This window comes from Nothoprocta perdicaria, unplaced genomic scaffold, assembly GCF_003342845.1.
Source record: "Nothoprocta perdicaria isolate Ctin4 unplaced genomic scaffold, notPer1 scaffold_305, whole genome shotgun sequence".
Taxonomy (NCBI): domain Eukaryota; kingdom Metazoa; phylum Chordata; class Aves; order Tinamiformes; family Tinamidae; genus Nothoprocta; species Nothoprocta perdicaria.
Genome location: NW_020455539.1, coordinates 410,715 through 421,347, shown reverse-complemented (window position 1 = coordinate 421,347; position 10,633 = coordinate 410,715). Strand labels below are relative to the sequence as shown.

General features: G+C 37.9%; 1 long non-coding RNA gene across 1 annotated transcript; it reads left to right on the top strand.

Moving 5' to 3' along the window:
• Window positions 1-3,005: 3,005 nt before the first annotated feature.
• LOC112950037 lies at window positions 3,006-10,011 on the top strand. The gene is made up of 3 exons (XR_003249932.1): window positions 3,006-3,075; window positions 8,381-8,505; window positions 9,668-10,011. It is a non-coding gene; the product is annotated as an uncharacterized LOC112950037 (long non-coding RNA).
• Window positions 10,012-10,633: the final 622 nt, after the last annotated feature.

The following is a 10,633-nucleotide window of genomic DNA, read 5'->3' as shown; positions in this document are numbered from 1 at the left end:
TTTGAGCGAGAGTAATAGACAGACTTTATTTGGATTCCCGTGAAAACACACTGATATGTGCAGTGTTTTAATCTGCTTCATTTGGGCTCCAAGGTCTAAAAATTTTCTGACTTCTGCTTTTTGTTGACACAGAGTCCACTGTCTCTTTCATTGAGTCTCACTGCATACAGTGTCAAAAATTAAATTATAATGTTTGCATTAAATGCCATGGCATTTTTCTTACTGGTAAATGCATGGCCAAAAATGTGACATATGCTCCATTAGTGCTTCTGTGACAGTCTTGGAAGCCAAAACACATAAACAGCACAGTCTTGCCAAGCAAATATCTACATGATGATCGTGTATTGTGGTTGCAGACTTTCTTTCCACTGCATGTTTAGCAGTTCAGCTTAAAAAACTCTGGTAGATGTCTGCAGTTTTCTAGTACGTGTACCATCCTGGCCTTTCAGAATGAGTGTGTTTCAGAGTTCTTCATCCTCAAATTTTATGGATACTACTGGTCTTGAGAACATCTTAGTTCTATCTGCTTCTATTTTTGTGTAAGACCTAAAGTGATAATTTGCTTATCACATTTAATTGTGGGAGGCGGAGCAGCTGCAAAAGTGTTATCAGTCCTATTCTTATTTTATGTTAGGAAAAGTTAGTCACAGAGATAACTAATTCTCTTGTTGAGCTTCAGACTATGGCTCTATATAGATTGTGACACTGATGATACAAAGCCATCTGGTTTGCAGACGATGCAAAATTTGTGCTTCTTTTTGGGTCTCAAAAGGACGATTGAGATAGGAAGACAGCTCAGCGTGACAGCTGAGGAAGAGAGAAAATACTGAATGCCAAGTGTGCTGTCTGGACTGTCCTGCCAGGGGTGACAACTGTGACACCAGCTTCATGAATTCCTTTGAGAGGGTAATACCAGCAGTAGACCATGGCACAGTGTGTGAAAGAAATGGGTGTTCATAATTTAAATCTGTATCTTATTCCTTCTTTCTTTGCTCAATTTGGTTTCCAGTTACATTTTTTTCTCCTTTTTGCTAGAGTAATCTTCTGTTTTCTTTAATAAGTTGAGTTAGTATAAATTCAGTTGTCTCTGGCAAATCTAGGGTGCCTCAGCTTCCATGCAAATACATAATCTAAAGAAAGTGATGATAAAGACAAATACTTGAAACCAGAGGAAACTACAGTAATCTCTGGATATACTATTTGTTTCCCAGCTTGGGGTCTGGTGCTTACTGTAGATGTTAACTAATAGCCTTTTAAAGAAAAGATCTGCAGTTCTTAGTTACTCTGTATAAGTTCAGTCATGCTTTACTACCTCTTTTCAGCTGTTTCATAATAGCAGGCTTTCAAGTATTTAATCTTTGATATCAGAAGTTCATGCAGACTATTATTTCAGACCTTCGGTCTGGAAGCAGTATAAGCTTTAGGATTTGCGGGATGCTCTCAGCTGCTTCCAGGTATTTGTTTTTTTCTTTTTTTTCAAAAATCACTTGGCCAGAAACACTAAACAGCCAGAAAACATGGTTACAGCGAGAATGCTTGCATGCACAGATCTGTAGGCTTGAACCAATTAAATATATTCCAAGTATAGACAGGAACTGGTTTCCCTCAACTGTGTCAAAGATTGGATGAGTTTCTTACATTTCCACTGGTTAGGTTCAGCTGCCTGAGAGGACAGCAGATGCTGCTTGTTCTGCCCCAAATTAAGGAGAAAAACAGCAACATATTTAAATAATTGAGCTGAGTACATTTGATACTGAAATAATTGGAAGGTAATAGCATGGAATGCTGCTGTAACATATTGACAAAAAATATGTGTGTGTATGTGTGCATATATGTGTGTGTATATATATTATAGATGTATATATAATGTATGTGTATATGTGTGTGTTTATATATATTTTTATGTGTGTATGCATATATCTACATGTTATTTCAGGATAGAATGCTAAACTTAAATTCTGTGCTGAGAATATGAGAAGCTGATATGATTACCTGAGATAAGCTGAATTATTTGATTTCTTCAGGATCTTGGTGCCTCTTTAACATGGGAATGATTCTTTATGGAAAGATGGAAAGCATTTTAACAGTGGCTTAATGAACACTGCAGTTACAAGGAAAAAATTTTGCTTTGGTTGGCTGTATCTCTATGGACTAATTACAGCCAAATCATTTTAGCTGGCTGAATCAAGAGCCTTGCATTATACGTTAACTGTACCCTTTGGAAATTGGCTGCTTTTTTGATTAAAGTATCCTTTATTATACTTCTTTGAAGTCTTTAAGAAGATTCAGCTGTATATATTTTCAAGCTTTTTGTCTATCAGAGATTTTCCATGAAATAATGCTGTGAAGATTAGAGGTGAATGTAACATATGGAGAAACAGGGTTGTTTTGAGTGGAACATGGATCCAAAAAACTAGAATGAGAAATCCTGAAAAGCTTAGCAACTCGTAAATTTGGGAATGAAAATTGTGTACTCAGATTATAAACGTGCATTTAGGATGGAATATAACATGTTTTCTTATTACTGATGCCACTTCTACAGGACTCTCTGAAATGGAAGTGCCTCTGAAACATGTGGAACAGTGTTTCCCTTGCTTTCCTTGCTTGGTCTTTCATTTCTGGCAAAATCTCACATGAGTCATTTTTTCCTTCCCCTTCTTCTCTCTAGTTTTTCTCAAAGCCTATAGTCTGAAGAACATGAAATCTGCCTGAGCTTCTATTGCTGCTGCAATAGCTGCTGCAAAAAGGGGCTTCATCTTTCTTCTAATTCCCGGTGGCGTATATCCCACCCTGTGCCACCTTGTTGTCACAGCCTTGCCTGGCTGCAGAGTAGTATGTGCCAGAGCAAGGAAGAGAGAGCAGCTTGGAGATAAGTGAGTAGCATGGGTAGGAAAACCTTTTCCTGCAGAAATGAGCACGAGCTTCCAGTGACAGTGAAATTTCAGCTTCACGTTCTTATACCCCCACTCATTTTTTCTCTTTCATATGTATACAGGAAGGATGAACAAAAGAAAGGAGAGGGAAGGAGAGAGGAGAAAGAGAAGGAATGACAGAACGAGTTCCCTTCTATGAAAGGTAAATCATTCACATTACAGCCAAGATTGAGATTAGGAAATAGAATTATTCAGGGGAAGCACTCAGACCTCAGCTAAAATGACTGGGGGCCAAAAATAATATGTGCAGTGAAGCTCAGCAATTTGCTGATATGAGAAGATGGGAGTCATTTGCACATAGTGATGTTTTTGGAGCAGGAGGGTAATTTGAGGTTCCTTCCCATGCAGCTGAATTATAGGATCTCTGGAGATGGTAGGAGAAGGATAAGGGAAAAGCCAATGTCCTTGGTCCTGCTCTCGAGAAAGGGAGTGAGCATCTACTAATGATGCCTCTTGGAAGCTAACTGAATTTTCTGTCAAAAAAGGGTCATTGTTTTAATGAATTTGAGTATTCAGACGAAAACTTTCGTTGTGATATATTACCTCTGCACTAATAAAACAAAAATGCTTATGTATCCTAAAACAGTCTTTATTTTAGCAGGCAAGTCTGCAACCCGTCATAAAAGGTTTTCAGATGAGAAACCTTGATTTTCGTGTCCTACTTGCCACAAATATAACTGAAATACCTTGCTATGGAGTGAGCTCTACTGGAGCTACTAGCTCTAACACACTGATTTCTATGTGTGGAGAGATAGGACTCTACAATTGGTGCTCAGGGCTTTTGGCTGGGGATAAGGGATGCCATGATTCAAGTTCTGGCTCAATAACTATTCGTTTATTTGAGCAGCCTGAATCTGCATTTGGGTTACAGCAAAGTGGACCCCACTTTATACTGCTGTGCAGTGCTGAGAATGTCCCTGCCGGGTAAAATCTCTGGTTTGCATCAGGTAGAACAAAGGTCTGGGTATGACTATTGCCTACGGCCCAGGTGATGGTAAGTGGGTCCTCCTGAGATCACAGAAGGTTTGATGGGATGAGATTTGCTGTTTTCTGTCAAGCTCTCTAACCATCTGGCATCAAAGCACTGACAACTTCAGTTATTTTTATGGAACAGCAGAAGCTTTCCATTTTGAAAACCTCATTTTTTTGTGTGTGTAAAGTCTGTCTCCAATATAAAGGTTAAAATAAAGCACTGTAGAGTACATTTACCTGACTCTTTCAGCCTCAGAAAAACATCAGATAATCTCCTATTTGAGAGTTTGGTTTCTCTCAAGATGTTCAAATTTTCTGCATGTGTTCTATAATGTATTTCTCTTCCAATAAACCCTTTTTTGACCCTTTTGAAAAAGATTAGGGAAGAACATAGTTAATATACTTAAGTGATTTATTGCAGTCTGCTTTCATTTAAGTATTAGCTTATATAAAATTAATCTATATCAGAAGTACTCTTTGACATCATTACTAAACAAATTACAGCAGTAATCATAGCCTTTGTAAAGTCAGGAAGCATTTTAGCTTTCAGGGTTATTTGATATGGCTCAAATAAGGACACTGTTAGAGTCACATTTTTATAGTTATTGACACTAAAGTTATCATCTGCTTTCCAAGTTTTATGAAAGTGTGTGTTTTTTTAATTTAAGAGATTCTAGAAACCCAGAGATAATATTCTGTTCTTTTGATTGAATAGAAAATATTTAAAGAAATTGCTCTTTTTATCTCTCTAAAAATCATCATTAATTGATACATAATAGTCAGTTGTTTATAAAAAGAGAGAACCAAAGTTTATCAATCCCTAGCAGGACTCCAGCATACATAGCCAAAAACTAATTTTTTTTAAAAAAATCATCCAGGGTGGATAGCTAGAGATCTGTCACTTTAGATTCCCTGAAAAAAACCCTAGCTTCACAGGGAAAATGCAAAGTAGGAAAGAACTGACATTTTTCCTAGAGAGAGCTTGGGTTTTATCAAAGACATATTTTCTCCCTCAGCAGTGTAATTATCAGGGACTGCCTGCCTTCCCCAGTTAATTTGCAAGCAGATGGAAGGAGTTCATTTTTATGAATTTCATGTTTCTGTAGTAGTAGATTATATATAAATTATTCAGAATTGCTTTGAGAGGGAATGGCCTGTAGCCTGGATTGTGCATTTCAGATTTAAACTTGAGTAGATGATGAGATTCCCTCAAAGCCTTCTCCTGGCTGAACAAGAGCAGCTCTCTCAGCCTCTCCCTGTCGGGCAAGTGCTCTTGAGCATCTTGGTGACCCTCTGCTAAGCTCCAATTTGTCAATGTCTAGCCTTTTTTTTGGGGAGTGTGGAGTGGAGGTGGTCCCAAGAAGGATGTAGTGTTCTAGATAGGAGTGTTGGAAGTGGAATAATCGCTTCCCTCAATTCCTGTCTGTCCTCCAGAGCTTATTGCTCGTGACAACCAGGGCTCTCATCCAGCTTGTGTCTGCCAAGCTCCTTTCCAATAGATCCGCTCCATGATAAAGAGGTTGAAGTGGATAGGTTCCAGGATACACGCCAGCAGTACTTTGCTTGTTACTGACCTCCAAGTAGAGTAGGAGCTATCAACTACCACCCTCTGAGCACATTCAATTAGCCATTTTTTTCACTTATCTACTAGTACAACTCTCCAGATTGTAATGTCCTAACTTGGATCCAAGAATATCATGGCAGACAGTGCTCCTGTCATCCATAAAAGTCAACAACTTTATTTCTATTTTGAAAAACTCATGAATCACTATTAATAAATTTCATTATCAATGTGCTTGTTCAACAGGAGTCCTCTGTTTCAGATTTTCTGCACTCAAAGTGGAGCTTGTAGTAATGTGGTCTTAGGGACTGATCAAAATATGTTTTCGGTACGTTCTGGTTATAGCCATTCTAAATATGAAATTTAATTTGCAGTCATATTAGGCCAGACCTTTTGTCTTTGAAGTCACTGAGGTTTATGACAGTGGCATCCAGGATACCAACCTTTACCGAAGACCCCCAGAGGAGAGCAAAAAACCCTCTCTCGCTCAACCCTGCATAGAGAGTAAAGTGTGTGGAGCCTCTGTGCTGATAGCAACACGTGCAGAACGTTTTCTTGGTGTTACAACACTGCCCTCAGGTGTGCGCACAGACCAAGCTGGAGTCCTGCCTTTCCTTAACTATCTCCTCATACAGTCGCAGGGGTCCTTTGACATCTCTTTTGCTCTTGAGAAGAAAAACGCTACTGTGGTGTTGTTCCAAATGTAGCAGCATTTCTTAGAGCCCTCTTGACTTCAATGGAAGCTGATAGACATCTGATAGGTCTACTCTCTTCTGCCTCATGCATGTGGCAAGTTGAAACATTCAGGTACAATATAATGAAGAGGTTGGTTAGGAAGAAAGAAAGAAGAACTGAACTCATGACGTTGAGTGAAGTTTTTCAGTTGGAGAGCGCATAAAAGCTAATTCTTTGTGCTGATTCCTTGAGCAAACTTTGCTTAGACCCCTAGAGAATATGCAGTTGGAAGCAGTCAGAAGGTCATCCTGTTACAAAGCTAAGAAGGAGCTCGGTCAACGCTCACAGAGACAAATCTCAGAATGATTCTTGGAAAGAGATAAAAGCCTCTAGGGAGAAATAGGGGACAGAGAGCATCTGGACTCTGGCATAAGACTCAAGTTTCTGTCTGTGTGTGTTTGTGTGTGAGAGAGATTTTAAGGATAGAAAAAGATACCTAAGAGTTGGGTTCTGGTAACACTTTTTGAGATTCCTAGGAGAGAAGGAGATTCAAGATACTCTACAGCACAGCTGGCATTTGTTTTTCTGAGTGCATGCTGTTCGTAAGGCTTATTTTCCTAAATGATCTGTAAAAAAGGATGTTGTTCCTAGTTAATCAGTTATTTGACTCATTGCTGAGTTGCTGTGGATAACTCTGGACCCCTATTTCAGCTGATAAATATTTGAAATACTAATTATTTTGAGAGGAAACATACTTGTGACCTATCATTTCTCTGCACAAAAACAACTTTTTTAGGGTTCCAAAAGAAATGAAGTGAAAAAATCAAATTGGTCTTTGTAGATACTTGGAGTTTCTTTAAAAGAAGCAATTTATTTGTCCAACAGATTTGCAGCTTTGCATATTTGCAGAGACTGGAACCCAAAGTGAGCTAATGCTCACGTAAGAAATTTGTTTGCATAAGCAAAACTTTAACTATGTGAAATAATGATTTGTTTTCTAGCCTAAATTTTCAAGATTTTGATTTTTCAATAATGACCAAATTTGACAGATTGCAATATTTTCCTTAATATAGACCAATCATCTGGATATTTTTAAACAGTAAACATTTCATACAGCAAATATGTATGTACGTCTATAGGTACAAATAATAGCAAGTTAACTGTATCACAGTTGTTCATGAAAGTATTTATCATGTAGACTTGTTAAAAAATAATAATAATATGTAGAAAGGCAAAAAATGTGAATGAAAATATTTTTTACTCTTTAGACTTTTTGGTGAAAGAAAATAGATTTTTGTGTAGAAAATTCTTGCTGAAATGAAAATGATTGATCATTAATTTAAGCATTCTCAATTTTGCATAGCTGGCTTGTGCCCTTTTCAGCAGAAATAGCAGGAATAGAAGGGAAGAATAAATGAACTTTATATCTGAAGTACTCAACTCCTGTATTACTTAATTAGGTTTTGTTTCATACGACAAATCTCTTTGTGTGCGTATTCATGAAAAGAGCAGTTAAGGGTTTTCTAAATGTCCATTTCAAACTTGATTATTAATTGCAATTTACAGGGAAGAAAACCTGTCTGACAGTTTTGTATTAAAATTGCATGTTGAGCTGAGAAGTCACTTGTCTGTGAGGCATGAATTGAAGGAGAAAGAAATAGCAGTTCTTAACTTCTCTTCGAACTTAGAAATAGGCAAAACTATAAAAGAAATAAAGCTGTTCTTTGAACTTCAAAAATCCTACTTTAATAGATTTTTGCTGGAGGCAAAAATGTTTAGAGCGTATAGCATGAAGGGAAACATCTGCTTGTGGATGGCAGCTGAGGGCTGAGCATGTACAACAGTAGAACAACATCTGGAAGTGACATAGTGCAGACTCCGTCTGTGGAAAATATTTGACAGTATCTGTGCAAGGCCCATATCATTTGAAAAATATATTCAGTGGTATGACTGCTAGGAAACAAGTGTTGCTTTTCTTGTGTTCACAGGCACATGCATTTGTTTATAAGCAAACTTCGAAATCTTTTGACATCAGGTTTTCCAATAGTTTCTCTATTGCAAATTCTCAGTTGCTGAGGACAAATACAATTTACAAAGCCTTAAATTTACAAATTTACAATTTACAAATTTACAATTTACAAAGTCTTAAAAAAAAAGAAAAGGACTTGTGTTTTTTTTCGTTTTATTTTAGTGTGTTTGTACCTTTAGGAAGTTATTCGACTTATTATGTCTTATTCAGCTTTTCACAGGCCCCTTGAGTTCCTATCAAGATGAAATGAGAGGGATTTGACCCAGCGTCTCCACCCAAGCATCGAGCACTCAAGCTGCAGCAAGCGTTCCCTGCTCAAGCCTAGCACATAGCAGGTATGGACCTTCTGCTGTCAATGCTGTTGCCCTTTGCAAATATTCCAAAGGTGCTAAGGGTCTAGTAGAGACTTGAATTCCCTTGAAAGCTTTAAATTTCTCAATGTGACTCACAAGAAAATTACTAGTTTTTATTTCCCTTTGACTCTAGCAGGGCACAGAGTGTTGACCAAATACAACACAATGAAGGCTCTGAGTAGTGTCAGGAATGAGTACTTCTGGTATATTAAGAAAACATCAGATCTGTAAATTTCCATCCGGGAATCGGAGTAGAATGCTGACTTTTCTCACCTTCTCACTTCTGCCCATTTTACTTCCTTTCTGAAGTAATTCAGATTTTGTTTAGAAAAAGAGGACTCAACTATCAGTATTCACTGATCTTCTTTAACTCCATTTTTGCAGTCATTCAGCCACAACCAGCTCAGGTGTCATGCAGCCAGATAAAGTGCTTAAATTATGGATTGGTTTTTTTGTCACAGGTTGAAATATAAAATAAATATTCTTATTTCAGGAAAATTTATTTGCATGAGAGTATGCTTGCCCAGACCAAAATTGCCCAGGTTCCAGGTGCACCTTCGATGCTGAAAAGCATATGCTGAAATACTTACAATCGATATAATTCGATATTAAGATTTCCAGGCCCTTTCAACAGTTTGACGGTTGTTTTTGGTAATAAGTACTAGCATATTGAAGTGACCTCTGCTTCACTGATCGAAGAACAGTTATCTATCCTTCCTATTTGTCCCATAGCATGGTATCCTGAAATACAGAGACACAAGAAGAATTATAGTCCAGCTGCCTGAGCCAAACTTCAGTGTTCTGGCTTAGACCTGTCAGAGCATTGGATAAGTCTAATAAAATTATAGAAGGTGTTGTGTTAGATTCACTCTCAGCAAAGTGAAATTCAAAATGAAGATGTGAGATGAGGTGTATCCTCCTCCACTTTCTTCAGTGATGCAGGCACTGCACACAACTTCTGTTAGATGTAGATGCCTGTGAACTGGGTAAGAGAAATGTAAACCTGGTCTTCTGGCATGCTCATGCCTAGGAGATCTCAAGAGGCAGCAGGGAAGCATAACAGCAAATTGACCACAGGTGAGAAACACTATATTATTTTGATATTGTACCTAAAATGTTAAATATCACTATGGCTCCTTTCCAGGTTAGAATATGTACCTGAGCACTTTGACTCCAAACAGCTGAAACAACAATACCTCCTTTTCTACCTTTAGAACAAGAGAAGAATGTTATTTTTCTTCCTTCTGAAGAACAGCTATAACAGCCAGTTTATTAAGGCACCTCTGAATGGGATGTGAATGCTATTCCTGTCATCCTTTGGCTTCAGTAATTGTCTGATTCAGACCCAAAAAATTATAAATTGGGATTCTTTCTAACACATAGTCAAAAGTCTCGATCTAACTGAAAACAGTGGCTCTTTGGAGGCAAGAGATAGTCTCTTTATCAATAACTAAATGCTAAAGATGGAGTTAATGAAGTATTAGAACATCAGATGTGACTGGGCATGATCAGTGAGGAAAGTTGTACAGTGTATCTAAAGGGAACGAAGGAAATAGAAGGCATTTGGAATTGCTGTCTCTTTTGTCTTCTGCTAAAGCCACAACGATGCTCAGCATGAGGGCATGGAAGAATTGTCATAGAGTATGGCACAGGCCAGGTTGCTGTGCGCACAGCAGTTAAACATGTGGGCGATCGTTCAGCTTAACTTGTGCAGCTTTTTGTGACATTGCAACTTCTTGACTTGTCCTCAAAATAAAGAAGGAGAATGTTGCATTGTTCTGTCTTATTATATAATTCTCCCCTAAATAAGATCTAAATAATTTCTGTGTAAGATTGCCAAGGAAGTGGAGGAAGCAACGTTTTGTGGGCTCTCTGCAGTGAAGTTTTCTGTAGGAATTGGGGAACTTCCGTTGACTTCAAGATCCTGGTCTGATTTTAACAAACTTGCGTATTCAAAACTTCAAGCCTGAAACCACCACCATGATGGAGCTTTGATCTAGCCCCTTCTAACTATGTGAACAAATGATAAAAATGAATATCCATCCTTTCCATGTTTACCCTCTTTGAGACCCAGCAAGTATAAGGCTGTGGAATGAGACACTTTTTGTCT